The 26074-nt window shown below is 34.8% G+C and overlaps 1 pseudogene; it reads right to left on the reverse strand.

Annotated features, from left to right (window-relative positions):
* Positions 1–418: 418 nt before the first annotated feature.
* Positions 419–26074, reverse strand: LOC131059796 (cinnamoyl-CoA reductase 1-like; annotated as a pseudogene).

Consider the following 26074-nt stretch of genomic DNA (forward strand, 5'->3'; position numbering starts at 1 on the left):
GACACCAAACAGATCGTGACAAGAAATTCTTAGGTCGACAACTTTCCGTCTTGATGGGCATTGTCCTGTCTTAAAGTGACAATCTTGAAGCCTACTTGTTTTGCTTAGTGTTTCAATGCTAAATAATATTTTAGCAGTATTTGTGTTAAATTATGATGCATAAGAATAAATATAGGACCGTTCCATTAAATGATGCATTTTTCTGTCCTATGGCAAGGAAACAATAAAAATTATTTGACTGGGAGGCCTTGTTGCATTGAAGTGAAGATTGTGTAATGCTGTACAATATGAGATGTGGAATGCTATAGTATCCAAGTATTGAGTGAGAATGAGAATAATAATGTGAGAAGCTAAAAAATGAATGTCCGTAGCAGCAGGGTGTAATTCCATTGTCGTTGTTGTTGTTCAAACTGTAGGTCTAGGTAAGAAATCCCTTGTCCCTGAGGCTGGCCACCGTATCAGTCAAACAGTCCTTTATGGGCGTAAATGAGAGACCCAATTCCCTCAGCTTTTGATTGCTGAATTTGTATGCCACTTTCCTTGGATTTTCCTGGTCTGAACACCTGCAGAGAAGGGGAAGATTGTGAAAACATGTTATAGAAATTCACAGTTAGTGGGCAAGTTAGTGGGCAATGGCAATGATAAGAATCCATACTTGGTAGGAAGTGGGTAATGTGGGAAGAGTTGTGCTAACAGCTCCAGGAGCTGTCCTCTGTGCAGGCTTCTTTCTCCACACAGATATCGACCAGAGGCAGTGTTATTTGCGTAGAGCAATATATGCGCTCTCGCCACATCTCGCACATCCACGTAAACCTGAGTTGCGTTTGCATATGTCTTGGCCGAGCCTAGAAGGATTAAAACGTCAAAGCAATTAATCTAATAGAATGAGCATGAGCATGAGCATGAGAGGGAAGTGGGAATTCAAGGGATAATTTTAATAATAGCTCACCAGTTAAATATTTCAAAACATGAGCAGTGCTGAGGACCCAAGACGATACTGGGATTAATCCTTATCAACTCCATACCCACCTCCTCCGCATGCGTACACGCGGCTTTCTCTGCTACCGTCTTTGCATAGCAATACCAATTCTGAAACACACGGAAAATAAATTTAACAATAATTGTTGGATGGATGGATGGATATCCAGTTTACAAATCTTGATCTTCTCACACTTTCCATCTTGATCTTCTCACCCTCAATTCCAATTTCCAATTTGCAATTTCCAGTTTGCAATTTCCTATTTCCAATTTCCTATTTCCTTCCCACAATCTTGTGCCTATTTATAAGGAGAATTAGATCATGTTTTCGCAGACTGACTGCAGTGCCAGTGGTTTAGGAAGATTCACAAACTGGCAGTGGTTTAGGAAGATTTGTGGACTTGGACGGAGATCCACGCCTCACCGTCTTACTTACAACGGGCCGCCCAACTGAAACCCACGCCCTCATTTTTATAATGCCACTGCCTAGCGCTTTCTAATTCGGTGCACAACTCAACACGTGAAGCTATTTCGGACAGTCAACTCACTTGGGTTCGGAATGTTCATGCCAACTCTCCCTTTCCTACTTTCTACGCAATACCAACTAAAAATTAATTTCAAAATACTTGTAAACTCTAGGATTATTTCTGCCCAAAACAAATATTTAAGGTCTCTTTGCAAGAAATTACTCACCAAAGTGAATCTAAGAAATTTTAATGTAGTTTGGAATGATTACTACTATAGCATCACAAATTATATGCCTTCACAATTTTGCACTTAGTTTGGACCCACTTTGGTACTTGTTCCTATCTTATATCTAATTCATGCTCAGTAGTGCTTAGTTAGGGGACCACAAAAGTAGATCTAACAAATGCTAATTGTACACACTTAAAAATTAGCTTGAGAAAAATTAATTGAATACAAATTATTTAATTAATGTCTAATTCCTCTATCTATAAATAGATTCTTTAATTTAGTTATATGATTCATGGCATTTATTCTTCCTATTTTAATTTTTTTCTACATCATCTAATGAACTTGTCCTATCATGCCACATAAAGTTTGCCACATCAACATGTGTCTCAAAAATTAAATATTCTTGAATATTTAATTAATCAATTATCTTCAACCAATTCGACAAACTAAAAGGGACACATGGCATTTGCAACAAATTGAGAAATTAAATATTCCTAAATATTTAATTAATCAAATATCTTCACCAAATTTGCAACCAATTAAGGACACTTGGCATTGTTATTTCTTCTCCATCCTCCACATTTCACTTGTTTCCCCCTAAAGAAAAAAGATCCACTTTTGTCTCTAACTTCTCCATCTCGTGCCCTTCATTTCCTCAAATCAAATCTCAATCGTCCATCTTTGCCATGTAGGACACGAGCCTTGGAATATATATAAATAAGCCCTCATTGGCACAAATTAAGAGCTAGCTAGAGTCTAGAAGCATTTTAGGAAGAATAGATCATTTTCTACAATTAATCATGCTAGCAATCTTTTAGCATTCTCATTCTCATAGCATTATCATTAGTATAAATCAATATAGAAGCATTTTTACATCATCTAGATCTTAATTTATATATCATCTACCTCATCATCATATAGTGTAGGAAGGATTTCCTTGCATTTGACTATAATCTCATTCTCTAGGTTGTCATTCTGAAATCCAAGTGCATAAAATCTGAGAGAAAAAATGACTTGAAGAATCCTTAGAGAGAGAGGACAATGGGACACTCATGAGAAGGCAAAATTTGAGTTTGATTTTCTTAATTTACTTTCAATATTTAGTCTCATTGATGTATTTTAGGATTTAATTTGATCGACACATAATTTTGCACACACTAATGATATGGTTATGAATGATTAGTATTGTAGTGAACATGTAAATTCTATCTCTTTATGATTTCATACTTAGTTTTGACCCACTTTGGTAGTTGTTCCTAGCTTGTACCTAGTTTATGTACTTGTGATTCCACTCAGTTTGGACCCTCTTTGGAGTTTGTGCCTAGCTTGTACCTAATTTATGCTTGATTGTGCTCATTTTCAAGATCATTTTTGTAAAATTGGCACAATACCCTATTCATTACCCTTTTTGATCGCTCTAACTGTTAGGAGTAGGGTGCTAGGTGATCCTATCCAAGCAATTTGGCCCCAAATTTTTAAAGATGAATGTAAACTTTGCAAATAGAGTTAATTTCCCACCATTTCAACTACTTCTAGATGTACAATGATCATTTGCATGTTTGAATTTTATTTGAAATATTAAAAATATAAATAGATTATCTAAGGAGGATAATGTAATAATTTGGAGGATGATTCGACAAATTTACTATGTTAATGCATAAAAAATTAAAGAGCATATGTCTATGTAAGTTCATTTTGGGAATCCACACTACAAAACAGGAAGTGATCATAAAATCATGAGATAAATAAAAAAATTAAAACAACATACATGTGGTTAAATGGTTTCTTCTCGACAATGTGAAGGGGAGGTATACACAAAGAGAGTCAATACTTTGTAAAAGGTAGTCAAGTGTTGTCCTAGTGGGGTCCCTTCATTGTTCATCTAGTCTACTACTCAATTTAGACATCTCAACTCTCTAGGAGTGCTCCCAATCAAGATGTGCTCACTAGTTGCTCGGGCATGGTTGGGATTCACAAGGGTAAATCCAACCTCACACACTCTGTAGTACCCCTATCCTAATCAGATTCTAATCTCAGTTTGACCTTGGTTAGTTTATCATGTTATAATGTTATAGTCAGATGTTTTGGCTATTGTGCGCACCTATTAATGTGGTTTTTGCATCAATTCGTATGTAAGTTTATTAGTTCTCCTAATTCATGTTATTAATCGTGGGCTAACACTTTTATTATATATATATATATGCATGACTCTTGGTTGCAGGAGATTGTAGGTACAGTACCACATGGGTGCGAGGTTCGCCTCCACCTCGGTTCGCAGGTTTGAGTGCTCCTCATTAACCTTTAGAAATTGGATTAGGTGGTCGTAAGACCCTCATTCAACCCTAGTCATGCTCAAGTGAGCGTCATCAGTCGTTCGTCAGTATCCCCTTTGGTTGCATATGCAAGTCATCTATTTGTTTGGCCTTCCTGGGTTGCGTATTTTGTGTGTGGCTTAACTAATTATTTAATCCTTAGTATTTAATTTGATTAAATGTGTTTTTACACATTGTAATTAAGGGACTAAATTAAATAGGTTCCCTTTTATGCGATTAATCGTTAATTAGAATTGCTCAATTCAGGCTGGTAGCAAGTTCAATTAAATGGTTAATCTAAATGATGAATTTATTCAGTTTATGTTCTTTTGAAAGGAAAGATTAAATTTATTTGAAATAGTATTAATTTAATCTCTTTGGCATTTTCGAAATAGAAAGGTTGATTTCAATTATTTAAGAAAATCAATTTTAATTAGAAAAGAAAGTTTAATATATATTTGATATAGTTTGAAAGAATGATTTTTGAGATTTTATTTTAAATGAAAATATTTTAAATCCAAAACTGAATTTTTGGTCAAACTTTTACCATTTAACCTAGGTTTTCAAAAAATATTGGGAGGATTATTTTTGGGGAATATTTTTAGGATTGAAAATTTGGGGATTTTGCAAAAGAAAGGATTTCTTGAGCTTGCAGGTTGGGCTCTTCATCAAAATCTCTTCCAGGATTACTGAATCAGGCAGATCTCTGGTTTATTTTGTTGGCTTCTTTCTTTAAAAGAAATTGCTTTGGAATTTATAGAAATCTGTTTGTGAAGATTAAAACTCTCATCTCTTTGGGGAAAATGAAAGAGTTGTAATTATATCTCCAATCCAAACTCTCTTTGTCTTCTTTTCCAACCTCAAGTTTAGATTTTGCTTGCTCAGGTTGTTTTAAAATAAAAACATTGGGGGTTGGCTATTCACAATTTAATTTTGTCAAAAAAAAATATTCAGATTTGAGCATTTTGGATATGTTGGTTAATTTCTCCCCAATTTTAGCTTGCTAGGATTTCTTATTTCCAATAGATTGATTATGTTTCATCCTCCCTACCATTTTCTAGGTTATAAGGTTTTGAAAATGCATTGACTTTAAATTTTTTTTTATTATATATAGAAATATATTTGGGTTTATAAATTGACAATTCATATTCTGGAAACTGATTCTCAGAATATTGTCTTAGAGACTGCAGATTTAAGGTTTTTGTTTTAATAGAATAATAAAAAAAAAAGAATATAAATTTCTGGGTCTGAGAATGCCTAGAGACTGGTGTTCTGTTTATTAATTTTAATAAATAAAATTTTATATATATATATATATATATATATATACTAAACAACGTTAATTTGGGGGCTTTGGGGGGAGAGCCATGGCCTCGACCCATAGTTAGGGAGAGTTGTGGCTTCCCCAAGCCATGGGGAGAGCCATGGCGTGGAGACCATGGCATGGTCTCCGCACATCCATGGTTGTGGGGAGACCATGTCATGGTCCCCACAGCCCCTTCCCAAAGGGAGAGGGAACCACGTGGTGGGGCCCGTGGGTTTCACAAGGGGGGGGGGCTTTAAATAGAATATAAAGTTTTTTTTTATTTGTTAAAAGTTTTTTTTTGTTAATAAATTTAATTTTATTAAAAAAAAAGGTTTTTGATATAATTTTTATTATTAATTATTATTTAATATATATATTTTTATTAATCTAGGATTAATATATATATTAATTAATAATTAATTTGTAAATTTTATTATTAATTATTAATTGTATATATTTTATTAATCACCAATTAATATATATATATATAAATTAATATTTAATTTGTACTTTCCTCTATGTATGCAAGGAAGTATCGGTTTACTAAGGAAATGACTATCAATTTTAATTTTCCTTTGTAATGTATATTTCCATTTTTTGAAAGTATATGCTTGTTTTACAGATATGAGAGTGGTTTATTTATTTTGAAAAAGAATAAGAATGATGTTTTATTTTCAATGATAAATATTATATTTTAGTTTATTAAACTAAATATTTGATTTTATATCATTGGGTGTTCTACGTATAAAATATTTGTAGTAATGTAATTTTGGTTGAAAACTCATGAGGAAGTATTTATATTAATGTTATGATGCAAATGAACTTAGTGAGTTTGAAAACCATGAACGACCTGTACCTAGACGAGGTAGACAAACAACAATCAAATTTAGATCCTTTAGAAAACTAGATCGATTGTTGTGTGTAAACAATAGGAAAGAAGATTATCTTTTCCAATCTATGCCTATGCATGCTTAATTTTCTGTATTCGCATTTTCTTAAGAAAAGGCAAGCCCTTGATTTTGATTGTTGGATATTGTCGCATGTTTATTTGGGTACTTGCTTATATCATTGATCTCGAGTTTTGATTGTTTTCTTGTGATGGTGTTGTATCCGGTCATATCCTTTATGTGGGTGTCGAATGTTGGTTCAAGGTTGACCATAGTTGGTTAGGTCTCTAGTTAGAGTATCGTTAGTCAGTGCACCTCGTATGAAGTCTTGTTTGACCAAGTGGGTATTCCTACCATATTGAAATCTGTTTGCTTGACCTTGTGTATTCCTTGGTTTAGGAGTTCGTTCGAGTATATTCTAGAGTGTCATTTGGGAAAGTGGCTTTCAATTGGGGGCCGTACCCAAAGTGGTTGCTGGGTAACCCATCGAACGTGTGTCTAAATAAGTGATAACCTAATAACATATTAGAGAGTTAGTTAATGAATCACTAAGTAAGTTAATTATGCCTCACGTATGGGATGAGTGCTAGTACAGACTCGGCATGTAGTGAGAACACCTAAAATGGCAAACCATCAACCTTGTCTTCACAAAAGGATGTGTGGGTCCACATGAGGCTTGGATGGGCTGGAACCTATGAAGACCTGCAATGGTAACCATACCAAGTTATGTGATGACACTTGTCCGTTATGTTTGCTAGTGTGTTTTTGTGTTGTCTTTGATAGAAGCAATGTTGAGGAGTCATCCTATTGTTTGTGCCCTTGTGAGAAACTGATATTTGTGTTAGACCATGGTTTTCTTATGATGGGTTGCAAAGATTTAGTTTTGCGGATGCACCAGTTGATCTTGTATTTGCTTCTTATCATGTTCAGTTGAATCCTTTCCTATTCTGGGATCATTCATGTATTTATTTGACCGATGTGGTCATATGTATTATTTTTTTATGTACGCCTTGATGGCAGGATTGTAAATGAGGTGACCTTATGTATTCTTCATTATTTTTATTATCAGAGGGGTCTTGTAGTTGAGCAGACCCGGAGATGTAGCCCACTAGGGGTGAACTCTAATATCATTTCGGTTTTATGTGATGTTATGTTCTTATATTTCCTTTTTAATTTAGCATGTATGGATGACATTATGTTAAAATGTATAATGTGGATTAGGTGAAGTTAATCTTAAATGCATGTATATAGTCATCTTATTAAATGCAATAATTTGGATCATGAAAGAATGTAGTTTTGAATAATAGAATGTATTTAGTTATTGATAATGCAATTAAATATGCATGGAAAGTATTCATTAGCTTATGATGAAATTAAACTACATTATGAAATTAGATGCATGACTTATGTTTTAATGAAAATTTTGAACGTAATGTATGGTTAAATTTTATTTGATGAACTTAATCATTTTATCTATACTTTTAACCTCAATGGATGAACCTTATCACGTTATCTATATTTTTATCATACCGAAAGAATTTACCCTTGTTCAAAGTATTATCTTGTCATTAAGTTAATCAACTTAATTGGATTATTTAGCGTGAGTTGAGTTAAGTGTTAAATTAAGTAATCACGTTGGGAAACTCTTTAGGTGTTAATTGAGTCTTCCGTTGTGTAATCTGATCTTATGATATCTCATTGTATAATTTTTTTATGTTCAAATTTTAAAAAATAAAATTTTGTATTCAATTCTTGTGTTTTAGCTTAATCCCTTTGGGGTTTCCTCGTAAGGCATTACACCCTCAAACTCCTAAAAAATTCTTGCAGAGGTTCTAGTAGGTGTTTATGATGTTTTCCAAGGGTAATCAACTAGTTTTGAGTATGGGTTTGATTCATTTCCCCATCGCTCCTTCCTTTCCCTATTTTCTAGGCCTAGTAGCCCTAGAGCCCTAATTAGCCCTACCTAACTAGTTTTTGTAGATTTTCTCACAATTTCCCCAAAGACCCACACAAAATATTTGATGATTAGGATACCCTTTTGGGAGTAGTTTCCAATTTATGACATGATAAATCTTAGTATGACCGTACAGGTACAAAACCTGAGAAATGCTTGTTTTAGGTGGTTTTAGGCTTGTTTTTGTCTTTTTCTAAGGGTTTGGTGTCTTCCTTGATATTCCACACCTCCAAACTCACACATATGCTCTACCACACCCCACTTTCTCATTCCAAACACTCTTCACTTCCAATCCTACTCATCCCTGCAAGCACTTGCATAATTTCATTCATTTCCTAACTGGGCTATGACTAAGCTCGCCTAGGAAATGACGCTCATTGGCCTTTCAATGACCTCCAAAGGAAAATAAAGAATATGTATAGTGTAAAAATCTTCCATGGCTTGAGTCCCAAGTGTTATTGAGAATAACTCAAAGGACTTCAAGGTGGAACCATGTTCGGGCCTCTCAATCCCCTACTTAGGCTGAGAGCTTACAAAATTAACAAATCAATTCAAAACTGCACAAAAACTAAGCAAAATGCTTCCTGAGCACTACAAGAGAATTAAAAAAACAATAAGAAAATAATATAAATGCAATCAATCTATTAAGTATAGACTACTGCTCTAATTCTTTGATAAACACAATGTAAAACTAAAAAATGGACTCCAATTTGTATTCCAATCTACTCTAGGCGTTCAAAAACCTCATTACATTCATTATAAGGGAATTTATATTCCATTTTTGGCCTAACTAACTCTCCATCAGTTTCCTAACCAACCCTTTGCTCAAAAATGCAAAAAGTTCCTCAATGTTGCAAAAAGTTGTCAAGCAACTTTGACAATTTTTGCCAAAAAGTGCATTTTTGCCTTCTATGCTTTGGTTTCTCCTCCAAACCATTTAGGATGACTAAAGACCATTAAATTTAAAATTCCCAATTCCAAACAAGGCTATTCAAGGTATTTTACATCAAAGTGCAAGATTATGCCATTTTAGGCTTACAAGGGCTTACAAGCCAAAATTAAGCAAATGCATTGTCCTAAGCACGTTCAACCTACCAAATTTTTTTTTAAACATATGAGGACATAAGAGAAGAATATTATTCACCATCTCAAACCAAATTATGAACAAACACACCAAAATGAAGAAGGTGTACTCAAAACTAGGTGCTCCTGCACCATACTCCCCCAATGAAAATAAGTCAAGTGACTCGTTGAGGTAGAAAAGAAAGTGGAACTCCATGCTTAGAGAAGTCTACCTCAGGTATCCAAGTAGCCTCTGACGCTAGAAGGTGCTGCCACTTGACCAAGTGCTCCATGTAGGCGGTATGCCTTGTTTTCTTCAAAACTCTAGAATCTAACACCTTCTCGGCTTGGGGAATAGGTGCAGCTGGTAAGGGCAGGTCTGGAAGTTCTTGAGAGACCTCTAAAACTCTTCTATCTTATTTTATAAGTGTGCCCTTATACTGCACCAAATCTTCCACATTGAAAATGGGTGACAAAGCCATATCACCCGGTAAGTCTACCTTGTATGCATTATTGCCATAATTGGCCAAAACTTTGCAAGGACCCATCCTCCACATCTGAAGATTGCTAGGGAAACCTTTCTAAAGTATTTCCTTGTTCAAATGTACCATCACCATGTAACCAACAACAAATTGGATATCTATTCTTTTCTCATCCTCTTTATCCTTGATCCTTTGAGTAGTGTCCAATAGGGCTGTCATAACCTGCTCATGAACCTCTTGCATTGATTGAGCCATGTCTAAGGCACATCCACTCTACTATCCCATCTTTCCCACATCTTTGAGCTCCAAAAATCCTCTAGGATGAATGCCATACACCACCTCAAAAGGACTTTAACCGGTGGAACTATTCACACTATCATTGTAGGCAAACTCAGCTTGATGGATGATCTAATCCCAAGCTTAACCATACTCTTTTGTTAGGAATATAAGTAGATTTCCAAGTTTTCTATTGACCACCTCAGTTTGGCTATCCATTTGGGGATGATAGGCTGAACTGCAAGACAAATTAATACCTAATCTTTGCCACAAAGTCTTCCAAAAATGACCAATAAACTTTGCATCCCTATCTGACACAATGCTAATAGGTAAACCATGAATTCTAATAACCTCTTTGAAAAACAAGTGAGCAATGTGGCTAGCATCATGAGTGACCTTTCATGGAATAAAATGAGCCATCTTACTAAGCCTATCTACCACAACATAGATGCTATCAAAACCTGATTTGCTTTTAGGCAAACCAACAACAAAGTCCATACTTACACACTCCCATGGATGATTGGGGATAGGTAAAGGATGATAAAGACCAGCATTGGAAGATGAACCCTTAGCTCTTTGGAAAACCACACATTTCTCCACATATCTTCTGATATCTCTTTGCATTTTAGGCCAAAAGTAGAACCTTTGGACAAGTTCCAAAGTCTTGTTCAAACTAAAATGTCCACTCAAGAATCCATTATGCTTCTCTTGCATCCATTATATTCACTTTGAAAATGGTTTAAAAACCCTTGGCAAACCTTATAGGCAACAACAAAGTCTTCATGTTCTTCATACAATTACTTGAAACTATCCACTCTAATGCTTTTAAGCTACACTTCTTGCACTGTTAGTAACATCCTACTCAATGCATCATCTAACTTATTATATTGTCCTTTCTTGTGTTTAATGGTAAAGGTATATGATTGCAAATACTCAACCCATTTAATATGTAGATGGTTTAACTTTTCTTGAGAATTAAGAAAGCTAAGAGCTTGATTATCAGTGTAAACCACAAATTCCTTAGTATTAGAATATTCCCTCCATTTCCTAAGAGATTGGACAAGTGCATACAATTCCAAATCATAGGAGGAATACCTTTTCTTTGCATCATTGAGTTTCTCACTGAGGAAGGCAACCGGTCTATTGTCTTGACTCAAAACTACTCCAACTGCTATGTTGCTTGCATCACATTCAATGGTGAAGAGCTTGTCAAATCTTGGTAGGATAAGTACCAGTTGAGTAGCCACGTTTGTATTCAAGAGATTAAAACCTCTCTATGCCTCCCTTGTCCATACAAACTAGACATATTTCACTGAACCCTCTGATGAACTTTCTATAAAACTGAGCCAAGTCATGGAAACTTCTCACTTCACTTATTGTCCTAGGTGTGAGCCAACTGATTATGGATTCCACCTTGGAGGTATCCATCTTCAAATCACCTCTTGAGACTACAAACCCAAGATACACCAACTCTTGTTTCATAAACTCACATTTCTCCAAATTTTTGGTTAATTGGTCATCACAAAGTTTACTCAAGACAATTTCTATATGCTTAAGATGCTCATCTTTAAAATTGATAAAAATTAATATGTCATCTAAGTAAACAACAAAAAATTTCCCAATGTAGTCCTTGAGTACTTCATTCACGAGTCTCATGAATGTGCTAAGGGTATTTGTGAGTCCAAATGGCATAACAAGCCATTCATAGAGTTTTTTTGTAGTCTTGAAGGATGTCTTCCATGCATCAGCCTCCTTTATTTTGATTTTGTGGTAACCACTCTTGAGATCTATCTTGGTAAAGTATTCAACACCTCCCAAACAATCCATCAAGTCTTCAATTATTGGGATGGGAAATCTATATTTGACAGTAATCCGGTTTATGGCTCTAGAGTCAGTGCAAAGTCTCCAAGTACCTCCCTTCTTTGGAGCCAAAATGGTGGGTACTACACATGGGCTGATGCTCTTTCTTATTAGTCCATTGTCTAGGAGTTCTTGTATTTTCTTGGCTATCTCCTTGTTCTGATCTGGTTTCATTTTATAAGCTGCCTTAGTGGGCATAGAAGCTGCGGGTATAAAGTCAATTCAAGATGACTTATGGCACATTGAGGAGGCAATGTAGCTAGTGTTCCATCACTAATGATGTCCTCAAATTGATTTAGGACCTCCTGCACTTCTTTAGGAATGCTCACCCTCTTCTCCTTGTTGTCCTCTTTTGGCTTTACAACAATGACAAACCCCACTCTTTCTCCATCCTTGAGTGTGTTAATGAACTCTTTCTCACCAACCAACAACACATTAGGACCTTTGGATCTTCCCTCTACTTGGTCTCCTATGGACATGATTTTGTAGGTGGTTCCATCCTTTTGGAATGTATAAGCATTCTTCTCTCCATGGTGTATTGCCTTTCTGTCAAACTTCCATGGCCTACCTAAGAGTAGGGTGAAAGTATCCACGGGCAAGATATCACACAAGATTTTGTCTTTGTAGCCTCCTATAGTGAACTCCACCCAAGTTTGTTCATTTACAAGAACATGCTGCCCCTTGTTGAGCCATGTAACTATATAAGGATCACTATGTGGTAATATTGGGAAATTGAGCTTACTCACCACTTCCTCTGACACTATGTTGTCTTTGGATCCTGAATCCACCACCACTCTACATACCTTTCCCATGATCTTACATTTTATTTTGAACAAGGATGTCCTTTGGCTAGGGTCCTCCTTAACTGATTCTTTAATAAAGACTCTTATTATCATGAGGTTCTCTCCAACCTCTGAATCCAAACTTACTTCTAATGCTTTCATGTTTTTTTCATCCTCTTAAGCATAATTTACTCTCCTCTCACCTCCTTGGGATGAAGAAGACTTCTTAGGGCATCTATAGGCCGAGTGTCCAAGTTGATGGAAATTGTAGCACTTCATGGTGGAAAAATAGGACCCTCTTCCTAATCCCCTAGACCTTCCTCTACTAGAGTTGCTAGATCCCCTTCCTCTATAGTTGCTCTTGCTATTGGAATCCCCACTTTTCTCAACCAATTTGGATTCCCCTTGGGATCTTCGGTCTACACTTCTTCCACCAAAACTACCTCTCTGGCCTTTGCCATCTGTTCCCCTACCTTTGCCTCTGTTGTTTTGTTCTTGTTTCCTCTTCCTCTTTTCCTCCACTTTTAGTGCCAACTGATAGCACTTGTGCATGGTGTTGGGGAATAACAAGGTTAATTCCTCTTGAATATTCCATCTCAAGCCATTCAAGTATCGGGCTACCTTAATACTCTCATCCTCCACTACCTTGGATCTCAAACACAACTTCTGAAATTCCTTAGTGTAGCTACTCACATCCAAGTCTCTTTGTCTCAAATTTTGTCTCCTCTTTTGCAACTAGATCTCATAATCTTCAGGGATGTATGCCTCATTCAGCTTGGCTAACATGCCCTTCCAAGTAGCTATGGGGTTCTTGCCCTCTTTTTGCCTCTCTTCTTGAATAAATTTCCACCAAGTCAATGCCGCCCCTCTCAATCTAGACTTGGCCACCTTCACCTTTTGTGCCTCACTAATTCCATCACATTCCAAGTGATTCTCCAATTCCTCTATCCATTCCAAGACTACCTCAGGCTCCATTTTTCCACAAAAAATTGGCACTCCTTCTAGGGATTTTCCTCCTATAGATTTGATTACTTTAAGGAAAGGTTCTTCAGGTAGAATAGGGTCCAGTTCAGGTGTCCTATCCTCTTCTACAACTTCTTTACCCTTCCCCTTATTGACCTTGATTATCACTTTCTCAGTTTTACATTCAACTGCATCTAGTTTGATCTCTAGTTGCAGTAATGTTTCTCTGAGGAGCCTATTTTATTCCTCTTGGTCTTCTACCTTCCTTTCTAGATCTGTATTGGTCACCATCCTTAGACTATTCTCTCCTACCGATTTAGTGTCTGTTATGTACTGGCATCTTCCCAAATCTTGGTTGCTCTAATACCACTATGATGGGGAGGTATACTCAAAGAGAGTCAATGCTTTTTAAAAGGAAGTCATGTGTTGTCCTAGTGGGCTCCCTTCATTGTTCATCTAGGCTACTAGTCAATTTAGACATCTCAACTCTCTAGGAGTGCTCCCAATCAAGATGTGCTCACTAGTTGCTCAGGCATGGTTGGGATTCCCAAGGGTAAATCTAACCTCACACCCTCAAACTTCTAACAAATGCTTATAGAGGTTTTAGTGTCTCTTTATGATATTTTCCAATGGTAATCGACTAGTTTTGAGTATGGGGTTGATTTATTTCCTTATCACTCCTTCCTTTCCCTATTTTCTAGCCCTAGTAGCCCTAGAGCCCCATTTAGCCCTACCTAATCGGTTTTTGTGGATTTTATCATAATTTCCCCAAAGACCCACACAAAATATATGATGATTAGGATACCCTTTTGGGAGAAATTTCCATTTTATGACATAGAAATCTCAGTATGACCGTACAAGTACAGAACTCGAGAAATGCTTGTTTTAGGTGGTTTTAGGCTTGTTTTGGTCTTTTTCTAAGGGTTTGGTGTCTTCATTGATCTAACACACATCCAAACTCACACATATGCTCTGCCACACCCCACTTTCTTATTCCAAATACTCTGCACTTCCAACCCTCCTCATCCCTAAAAGCACTTGCATAATTTCATTCATTTCCTAATCGAGCGATCACTGAGCTTGCCAAGGAAATTATGTTCATTGGCCTTTCAATGAACTCAAAAATAAAATAAAGAATATGTACACTATACAAAGGTTCCATGGCTCTATTCTAAAGGGTTATTGAGAATAACTCAAAGGACTTCAAGTTGGAACCATGTTTGGGCCTCTCAGACCCCTACTCAGGCTAAGAGCTTACAAAATTAACAACTCAATTTAAACCTGCACAAAAACTAATCAAAATTATTCCTAAGCACTATAAGAGAATTTAAAAAACAATAAGAAAATAACAACAATGCAATCAATCCATTAAGTACAAACTACTGCTCTAATTCTTTGAAAAACACAAGGTAAAACTAAAAAATGGACTCCAATTTGTATTCCAATATACTCTAGGCATTGAACAACCTCATTACATTCATTCTTAGGGAATTTATATTCCATTTGTTTCCTAACTAACTCTCCATTGGTTTCCTAACCAAGCCTTTGCACAAAAATGCAAAAAGTTGCTCAACGTTGCAAAAAGTTGTCAAGCAACTTCGACAGCTTTTGCCAAAAAGTGCATTTTTCCCTTACATGCTTTTTTTTCTCCTCCAAACCATCTAGGATGACTAAATACCATTACATTAACATTTACCAATTACAAACAAGGATATTCAAGGCATTTTACATCAAAATGCAAGATTATGCCATTTTAGGCTTACAAGCCAAAATTGAGCGAATGCATTGTCCTAAGGACATTCAACCTACCAAAACATTTCAAAAACATATGAGGACCTAAGAGAAGACTCTTATTTACCATCTCAAACCAAACTATGAACAAACACATGAAAATGAAGAATTTGTACTCAAAACTAGGTGCTCCTGCACCACAATGAATATTGGGAAGTAGTGGTGATTTTGTCTATCCTAAAAAATTCCTCAAATTTAATTAAATGTGGGAAAAAGAGCATGTAGGTTTTTGGAATAGGAATGATGCAAAAAAACAAACTGAAAAATCTAATTTATGTTGACAAATTGCACATGTTAAGCACTGATTATGTAATTACAGGTAGAAATGACAAAGAAAGAGAGTGATACATTTTAATGCTTTAGATTGTTACATTTCATAAATCACAACAATCTGTAAGTTGGGATGGCTAATATTGGAAGAGAGATTTTATAGTAAGGAGTTGGAGAGTTCACATCATTTAGTTTGTTTTTGTGAAGTGAATTATACAAAAATAGAAAAACAAGAATATTTAGAATACAATAATTTTGTAGAGGCAAGTTGAAGAAGATCGGAACCTTCTGAATGTTAGAGAGTAAGAAATGCAGAATGTACAAATGGATATGAATTCTATCTCTATGGTATTTTTTTTGTTTCTTTGAGCACCAAATCAGTTTTGATTATTAATGTAATTACTTAAACATAAGCAAACACTCTACCTTTAATAGATACAATAGATGCTTGATTTTCGAGTGAGCTTTTATCTACTCATGAATGTCCATGGATTCCAATTCTTCTCACAATAGTAAAGGTCATTGTAAAGTTTACCTTATCTAATAGAAGATATAAATTTTGATGTCTATCACATTCTAAGCACAATAGTGTTCTAAAAAAATATTTTGTAGATCATACTAATTTCAACATATGCCTTGTTGGGCCCCATAATCACTATTTAACTTCCTAGAACTGAAACTCACTCAAAGGGCTAGGGATTTCATAAGCTTCAAGTGAAATTTTAATTTAGAAAATTATTAAAAAATTAAAATTCATCGAAAATGAGTTTTTTTTTGTATGCACTAGATTTTGAAATTATTTAAAGAGGACGAAACTTAGGGAAAACAAATAAGTTGCTATATTTTTTGTGACATCCTAGTGACCTTTCTTCACTAATAAACAATCAACAATTAAAATTATTAGATCATTAATTTATCAAAATATGTATCTAACTAATTTAATTTATTTTTTATATATGTATGTACACTTTATTAAGAGTTTGATATTCCTTTACTGTACATAATCTTAAAATTTTAAAAATACACACCAATTTTAGGCAATCTAGGTTGCGAATTTATATTTGTGTTGTATTTTTTCTTTATAAAAGTGTCACACTATGTAAATATTCACTCTTCACAAAAATGATTCATCAATAAATCTTCAACAAATTTCAAGAAAATGTATTTTCCATGCAATAAATTTAAAAGGAATGTGTTTGACCTTTTCTGTTGTGCACATGTTTGAAATTTATAGTATAGTTTGTATGTTTTTCACCCTATTGCATACTTCACGCCCTACCACAATAGAGTGCTTTTTCAATCCATATTTAATACTCATTTTATTGTAATACTGCTTAGAAGTTTCCCATATCGACATGCCTATTAATACTTGCACATTGATTAGGGTTAAGAACAAGTGGGAAATATCTAATTGTATTATGAATTCAAATAAGTTAATAAGGCAAGCAAGTATCATTTTTATTAGGAATTTTATTAAAAGCAGTTCCTAAGGTAAATTCTCTTTACTCTATGAGTGTTGCATTAGTTATTAGTAATATACTTAAGATTTTGTAACCAATGCTTCTCTTGTGCGTGATTTCTCGAAAATATCCTCATCATCACTCTATATGTTTACTTTGTTTGTGCTTGTACGAATGGGAAAAATTATAGTGATTGAACCTTTAAGAAGATGACCTTGGCACCATTGGTTTCTTAAATTGAATTGTGTTCCCCAAATGGATCCCATATTCAATTTATTTTCACCGTTTTATAGTCTATTTTGTAGGCTATTGAATAGATCGAATATTGAAAGCATATTTGCATTGTGGAAAAATGCATTTGATCATTGATGGATTAACCACAATCAATATACAAAATTCATACTCTTTCTATAAATTTAATTGTGCTATATTATCTGGTTTGGTGTAGATTAGATAGGGCAGTTGTAAAGTTGTATGCACAATTTACCAAAAGAAAAGTTATTTTATATCCTTATCTTACATGCTTAAAGAACTTTTGTTAAGCAGTTTAATTGTTTACATAAACTACTTGAAACCCTTCTATTTTATATATGTAACCATATTTAATAAGGAGGGGAGGAAAACAATGCCTTTTGTTTCTTTATATTTGGTCTCTTGAATTTTGTGCAAGGTTTCTCTTATTGAAATATTTTTTTAGATATTTAAGCATATTATAACAACATCTATGTGGGAGATACTTACTTGCATTCTTCTCATTTGTATATTGTTAGTGTATGACATATGTCTAGCTTGTGTCTATGTGGAATTCTCTAATGTCCTTGCATTCTTTTCCTGTGCTTCACATCTTGTATGCATGTCTTCCAGTGCATCTCCAGAGCATGACATTTCTTTGAGGCATTCTTATTAGGCAGTTCTCATGTCCTTTTGTATTCAATTTTAGTTTGTTTGTTGATTTTTTCGGTAGGTATATAGTTTGTTTTTGTTTTTGATTTGATAGTTAGCTTTTAGTTTGTTTTTTGTTCTTGGTTTGATAGTTGCTTTTGTTTTTGTTTTTACGTTTGATTGTTTTGTTCTTTTTTATTTGTATCTTTTATTCTTTTTGTGTTTTTATTTTTATTTTATTCAAGGTTAGTCTTTGTTATCTTTTTTTCGTTTTGTTTTAGTCTTTGTTAGTTGGTTTTCTTTTATTTGTTAGTTTTTGTGTATTGTTAATTTTTGTGTTTGTTTGATCTTTGTTAGTAATTTTTGTTATATTAATTACTAGATTGTTAGTTCTTAGTGTGTTAGTATTATTAGTTTGTGTGTTAGTAGTCTTTATTAGTTTTTATTTTGTTTAAAATTTTTTTAGCTTTTGTTAGCGCCTTTCTTTGGTTAGCTCTTGTTAGTGTCTTTATGTTTGTTTGTTGTTGTTTGTTAGTTAGTCTCTGGTTTTTTTGTTTAGTTTGTTAGTTATTTCTTTGTTTTGTTTGGTTAGTCGAGTCTATGTTTTGGTTTGGTTATTAGACTCTTTGTTTTGGTTTGTTTTTAGTTTTTTTATTTTTGTTTCTTAATGGGGCTTTTGTGTTCATTTAATAGTAGTCTTTTGGTTTTTCACCCTTGTTAGTTCTTAGTTTGTGCCTTGGAGTTCATGTTAGTTGTTGATTGTATCAATAGACTTGTGAGAAAGTTGGATTTTTTATTATTGGTACTAATCTTGTAGGGCTAACGATTTGGGCAAGGCATCCATTTTCGCTTGTCAAAGATCATATCTTTAAACTGCTAACTTGTGTGGTGCAGGATGTTTGTCGAAGAAATTGTGATTTTCAAACAAACTATTTTTTATTTTAGCTTAAATCACATTTTGATTTGGTGCTTAAAAAGAACAAGTGTTTGATGTGTTTGGTGTATTTGCACATATTTTTGTTTTAGTTGATCCCAAAAAGATAATAAGAAAAGTATTCTCTCCCCTTGCATTCGAGATCCTCGGTGAAAGAGAAATTGTTATTATGCTTAGAGGGCCTAGTCGAGAAGCCATTAGGGTTGGGTGAGAGGGGACAACCTAAGTGATGCTTTTAATTCGATCCACTATATAAATTGGCCAGAGGGCAAAAGCCTTCCACTTCTTGGTGTTTGTCCATTTTGTCAACTCCTTACGTATCCACAATTGTGTGAGATATATCAAACCTTACGACGACAGGGGGAGCCCTATCCGAGGGTTGGGAGACCTGATTCTTGAATGGACATCAAGTCCCCAAATTCTTACTAGACACTCTTAGGACATGGTTGTCTACTTGATCATCGAGGAAGTGTGCATCTAATGTGAATTAAAGCATTCCTTCATTGTTTGATGTGTCTTCCTATATACGACCGATATGATTCATTTGGGTTTAATCCATATCCAGATGAGTTCATCCTTTTGTCATAATAAGATCGATGATGATATAAACACTTTAAAAGAACATAAATTTTCATCGCTTCCTCTTCCCTTTATTTTCATCTTTATTTATTTCATCATCTTCCTCTCTCGTTATCTTCATTCTTTTCATAATTTCTTCATCTCTCTCATCAATTGTTCTTTTATTCCTTCATCCCTTCCTTCAATCATTTCATTTCCTTGCTTTCTTTCTTCATTTCATCTCTTTTTATCTTTAACATCAATCATTTCTCACCACCATTTCTTTCAATATTCTCTTCATAGATTCCTTGTTTCAGAGAGATCAATCAAATGCGTTATCCAAATGATACATGTCTCTTAATCTCTTTATCAATCAATTTATCAAATCAATCAACTTGCTTCTCAAATGTCCTCGCCCCTGGATCAATCAATTAATCAATTATTGGATCAACTTGTCTTGTGCTAGCATCAATCTAAATCAACTTAATCAACTGAATCAACTTAATCAACTTATCAATTCGGCTATACTGCTCATTTCCATCAATTGTTCAGTTATACCTCTTAGTTGTGCATTTTCATCAAATGTGCATCTCAACATAATCACTCATGCAATATTCAATCATCTAATATCTTTTCCCATAATCTATCAAGAGATCAATCTTCTCACAATTTGTTCAATCAATCTCTCACGCATATATTTGTTAATCACTTTATTTGAAACAACGCAACGAGCTGAATTGTCTTAAAGAGGGGCAAAATGTAGATTCTTTAGTTATGATTGTGACATAACTAACTTTTAGTTTGTGACCTTGGTTTCAATGCAGTAATCAAGGTTGCTCCAACAGTCTTCATCGACTATAGCTTGTAGATTCCCTTTAGGGTCGAGGCAAATGGTGTTGATGCTGGACGTAAGGATTACACCCTTCACTCCCAATTCGTTGCAGGCCTTCAACACATTTAGAGTGCCCTTCACAGCCACCTGCAACACTTGTGCCTATGGAAGTGGCCATTAAAATATTAAGTGTGTAGACCAGTAAAACTCCTCAGCTAAACACGCAAGGGAAAGGGATAGGGACATACCAGATCTTCAATGATAGGGCAAGCCATGTGAAAGACTCCTTTGCACCCTCTGATAGCTTATATCAAACTGTCAGGGTCGAGAATATCAGCCTTCACAAGCTCAAGCCTCTCTTCCTCCCCTTCCAACTCTTTCAGATGATTATACTTTTTCTCATCTGCATGTAATCGATCCTCATCAATACAGATACAAAATATAATAAATACAGGGGATGAGTTCCCCTCCTCTGCCTAAACCCTAAAAATTCAATTTCTCAGATATAAAAAATAAATACTGACTAGGATCGCGGACTGTTCCTTTTACAGTGTAGCCTCTGCTCAAGAGCATCTTGATAAGCCAGGAGGCAATGAACCCTCCTACTCTTGTGACACACACACTTTCCATCTCTACCTTCTTCTCACCCTCAATTCAAATTTCCAATTTCCAATTTCCTATTTTCTATTTCCTATTTCCTAATTCCTTCCCACATTCTTGTGCCTATTTATAAGGAGAATTAGATCATTTTTTTGCAGACTGATTGCAGTGCCAGTGGTTTAGGAAGATTTGTGGACATGGATAGTGACCCATGAAAGATTGTCTGAAAGTTTCTTTGCACGAAGCCCCTTGTGGCAATGACTAACAGGAAGCACATCCACAACTTTGAATGCATGGCATGACCCATATTTACTCGTATGGCTCTCCACTATTTCATTGAACTTCTACAAAGCATAATTTTATTCAATGTCATTGTTTGGGCAGTTATTTGTAGGGGATCGAGTTGATATAGTTTTGAATAAAGGACATCAGATAAATCTAAACTTTTCTCTTATGCTATGCATTTTTTATTACAGTTCACTAAAAGGTGTGTGAGCGGGGATCTTTGTCCTCATTACCCTAAGGCATGAACTTTTCTCGCTAGGCTACGCCCTTCACAAAGGGTTTCTTGTATTTTATTTCTTTCTATTTTTACATGTATGATATATACTTAATCTAATTTGTTTCTTTATTATTTTCTTACCCACATATTTGTAGGTGAAGGAAGGATTATTATCTCTATTGCCATGAAGAAAATTAGGTGCAAGTGCAACATGAATATGATGTCAGGTTGTGGAAAAGTGTAAGCTAGTGTTTCACTAATAGATTGGATATTTAAACTCATTTCTATTTTTCTATTTCTTGATTTCTAGAATCTGGTAGGTTATAGAAATAGCACATTTTTCTTTTGCATCATTCAACTCAAGGCTTGATAAAATTGTTTTTTTATCTGCTTACATGAAATTTACTCATGGTTTTAAGTACTTACAAAATTGAAATTATAGAATTTGTTTCGTTATTACTACATGAGTGAGTTACATTACCCTACTTTCCAATAAACACAAAAAAACTACATTCTCACTTCAAACTGCCCTACAGTCTCTTAGGAGAAGAAAGATTTTTTTCGGAACATGGGTCATAATAAGCCTCTGAATCATAGCAATGTTAGTAAATAAATTCTTTTTGCTATAAATATTTGTCTTGTAATTCCAATTGTCAAAATAGAAAAATTATTTTTTTCCTTTTAATAATTAATGGGTCATCAAGTTATTTTGACACTCACCATTACCTCCAATCAGAAAGAACCCCCCTAGGACTCCAAAAAAGACTTACAAAAGATAGATTTCATATAAAACGATCCTCACACTTTTCTACGAGTTCAATAGTTGTTTGCTAAAACAAGGACACAACACATCTCATAAGAATTCATCTCAAATAAGGATAGGCATGGTCCCACAAAACTTGATACATGCTAAGAAAATAATGCATAATTTCATATGTCTGAAGCATTTCATATGTTACTTTCTTTAATTATTCTATGCAAATATAAAATAATTTCATGTAGTACTCCTAATATCATGTGTAAACCTCAACTTCTTATTCTTATAAGGTGTCAATATCACTACTCAAATTTGTGTTCCTTAATATGCACCTTGGTTGCGTGTGCTATCATCCTATCATACTATCGATGATCTTGAATCCTATTTCTCTAATTCTTTGGTGGATAATCTTATGTAATATTAAAAGTTAATTTTATCCTAATTTTTTGTACTTATCCCAAGGGAGAAGATGATTAAACTCCATATCTAACTTTTCTCTATTGCACATTTTCTTACCTATATTTATATACCAGTAGTCCATGTTGATTTCAAATGCCTACCATTTTGGAAGGCCTCTTATATTCATAATTTGAGGTACTAAGTCTTGATAACCAATAGTTGGAATGAGTCCAAGTACCATGGCACCTAAGGGTGTATCTTGAAGCATAGGATACTAGTCACAAGGAGTGAGTCTGTGCTATGAACCAAAAAGCATGGTTCTACTTATTGGTGAGTAGGCCAAGTACAATGTCCATAGAGAGTCATACTTTTTTTGGGGGGAGTTCACCAGCTAGCACAAGAACAAATATCCATGGAAAATTCATAACACTTTGATGGAAGGCCTCTAGCCCTTCAACCCTAGTCACATTAGCATATCTTCGTCCAAAGGTGAGGGTTGATACTGGAGGTTATAAAACCCCAACATAGAATATAACATGATTGGCAATATCTACCTGCATACACATAAAATATGTATAATTATAGATTGATTCATACACTCCTTTCAATAAGCATACACCAATACATTATAATTTAATAGCACATTCATAACTATTTACTTGCACACATGATTGTCAGATACCCTGTATCATATATTTGAGACACAAACACAATATTTACTAGTATTTGACATATCATGGCATTTGAATATATCATGATTGACTTTCCACATGTCATAACACTTGGAGTGTCTATAAAATTATTCACCCTTACAAATTAACCACAAGACATAAATAAATTAATATACATTACTAAAATATTACCTCACAATGATTTTTATAATTATACCTAGTTTCACAATTCTCTCTTTCTTTGATATTCAGGTAATTTATTATATATTAAATATATAATCATTGTTTAACTATTAACCTCCATCTAAGATTCAATTCATTGATTACGCAAAACCTTCCGCCTTTGTTTGTTTTAGCATATTTTTTTCATTCTACTTATCACTAACAACATTTATCCAAAAGATGTTAAGAGTGAGGGATTCCTTTCCATGTCCCAACTTGGTTTTATTTTCTATTCTTAGCATAGTCAAGCTTGCTAGCATTTCAAGACTTCTGATTATTCGCGCTGGTTCCCCAGATTGCAACATATGACAAGGATTATGCTAACCCTTCTTCACTTCGGGCTCTACAAAAGACGGGAGGGTGGTGCCTTAATGCTCATGCAATCTCCACACCATACTTGCATACGACTTTAAAATAAAGCAGAAGGTCTCACTCCTAAAAGGGGCTCAACAAAGAGGGAGAATGCTACAGAGTGGATAGCTCTCAATGATCCTCAACCTACTTTCGAGCATGAGACAACTTTTGACAAGCATTGACATATACAAAAATAAAAAGATATTATGATATTATTGATTTATATCAAGCTTTTGATGAGCTATGAGTAAAGAATTTTTACTAGAAACAACTTAAATCCATGACCAGCTTCTTATCCATTGGGCGACTAAAATTGTAAAACATAAGATGAAATATAACAGAACAAAACATTAATCTAATAGCTAGAGATCTTAAGATAACACTGCCTTACAATGCATCTCATCTATCTGTCCCAGCCAAAATACTTATCAGAATCCATTTATAAGTTCCATCAGTCTACAGATCCTATCCTATAAATTTAACCAACCCCTTAGATCAGAGCATAAGATAGAAAACACATACATCACAACAAGGAAATGAATGCGAAAACCCTTGATCTTACTAATTCAAAACATAATAGAGTTACGCACTAGAGAGAATGAATTTGAACTATGCTTGCATTCATTTAATAAGTTATTTTCTGTTACAAATTATCTTACATATAACTCCTTCAAGAACTTTGAACAAAATAAGACACAAGATCCATTTTATTTTCTCTGCAAATTCCTATTGTAGCCTACTCATTTCACCTAGATTTACTATACATGACAAAGGGTTTGGATCCAAACTTGTGGACCAAGCTTCTCGACCCCCAAGATTTGTGACCAAATTTCTCGACCTCTGTCTCATGGCCTTGAATTCCTTTTTATAGAAACAAGGGAGAAAACAAACTTCAGGCCAGAGGAGACACCTATCATAAGATCATAAGACTGCTTATGACTTTGTTACAAAAATATTACTCACAGTCTCCTCGAAGACTACCCATGCTAGCATTCATGATGAAGTAGAACCAAAATTTCTAACTACATTTTGGTAGAAACAAAACCTTTTGAGTTATGCCACTATCATTGTAGATACTTTAAAATGGACCATGAGATATATCATCTTTGTTTTGCAGAGCATTTCCCTTTTGGAAGGGAAATTAGATCTTGACAAGAAGTATAGTCACCCCTAAACTAGATGAGAAGTTTCAACCTTCATGCCTAGGATAAGAGAAAATAGAAAGAGGAGCTCATAGAGGAACACAAAGTGAAGGGAAGGCGTTGCAACTTCCATGCCTATGCCAAGATGATTAGTGGCTTCCCCAATCGCAACCTTTTTCTTCTCCTTTTCCTCTATAAAGCTCCTTCTTTAACCCTCTACCAATGAGTGATAGAGGAGAGATAGGGGATGAGTCATGCAGGGCTTGATCTAATAAGAAACTGATTTCAAGTCTTCATCGACTATCCTCCCCATATTCAAGACTACATCGACTATAAGAATACTTACTCCCAAAAGAATTCCATGTGGTATCAAAGAGCTCACTGTAACTTCTAGCACTATACTATTAAAAAATCATATTCACCATTTCAAAACCTTCGGAGAAGATAATGAATTTTCTTATTCTTTTTACCAATTGAAGACACCACATAGCTGTATTTATAATGAAAATTCCTTTCTTGGTGGTGTTCATGCATGAGAAAAAATAATCATTCCAATACTTTTCTACACATCCTGCCACTAAATGGATTCAAAAAATCATATCCATCCAATCGAAACATCGTCAAACTCAAACTGCCAATTCACTACCCTTCTGACCAAGTTCAGCTTATGTGAACGATTTTGTATCCTTCTGAAGATCTCAACTTCTCTTTGTAGTGGCAATGGAAACTTGCTGATATTGCCACCTCTGGTATTGCCAACTTTGTTCATTAATACAAATCGACCCAACAAAACACCTCCTAAATCGGTCTTTTGAGAATCAGTCGACATCCATTTGCCTCAACACGCCTCTATTTATTAATTGTCAACAATCTTATTTTCTTCCGCCTTCAATTTTACCACATGAATAACAATGAAAAATGCCCCAAACACTTCGTTTAAAAAATGCTCTATATCTGTCGTAGATCTGTCTAGCATGGCACATTGCAAGATCACCATCTGTTAATATTGATATTGACCTTCCAACGTAGAAAGATGGGTCCACAACAGCCTGATGGCGCATTGTCCAGTCATCTTCCAGCTCAATTCCATTAGCGGCCCCACCTTCGCACCTTGCTAGTCGGCCTGGGACACATGACATCAT

Source organism: Cryptomeria japonica, chromosome 3 (assembly GCF_030272615.1).
Source record: "Cryptomeria japonica chromosome 3, Sugi_1.0, whole genome shotgun sequence".
Lineage (NCBI taxonomy): Eukaryota > Viridiplantae > Streptophyta > Pinopsida > Cupressales > Cupressaceae > Cryptomeria > Cryptomeria japonica.